The sequence below is a fragment of the Pezoporus flaviventris genome, unplaced genomic scaffold (genome assembly GCF_033815535.1).
Source record: "Pezoporus flaviventris isolate CSIRO_AGI_PZ_B2104156 unplaced genomic scaffold, CSIRO_AGI_Pfla_v1 ptg000008l, whole genome shotgun sequence".
Lineage (NCBI taxonomy): Eukaryota > Metazoa > Chordata > Aves > Psittaciformes > Psittacidae > Pezoporus > Pezoporus flaviventris.
This window is the reverse complement of record NW_026892556.1, coordinates 1,395,592-1,395,857: the sequence shown is the minus strand read 5'-3', so window position 1 is coordinate 1,395,857 and position 266 is coordinate 1,395,592.

Sequence of the window (266 nt, the reverse complement as noted above, 5' to 3'; positions counted from 1 at the left end):
GTGGGGTGGTGAGGAAGGGGCCAGGGTGGGGGGAAGATGCACTTTTATGGCTTTATTTTGCTCGCCGCCTCCCTGCTGCGACGGAGGAACAGGGAAGCGCTGCGGGGCTGGGACCTCCGGGGCTGGGGCGGGGGAAGAAACGGGAAAATAGAGGGAAAAGGAAGAAATCTCGGCAGCCGCCAGCCCAACCCATCCCATCCCATCCCAACCCAACTCAACCCAGCCCAGCTCAGCCCAGCCCAGCGCAGCTCAGCCCAGCCCGCCCG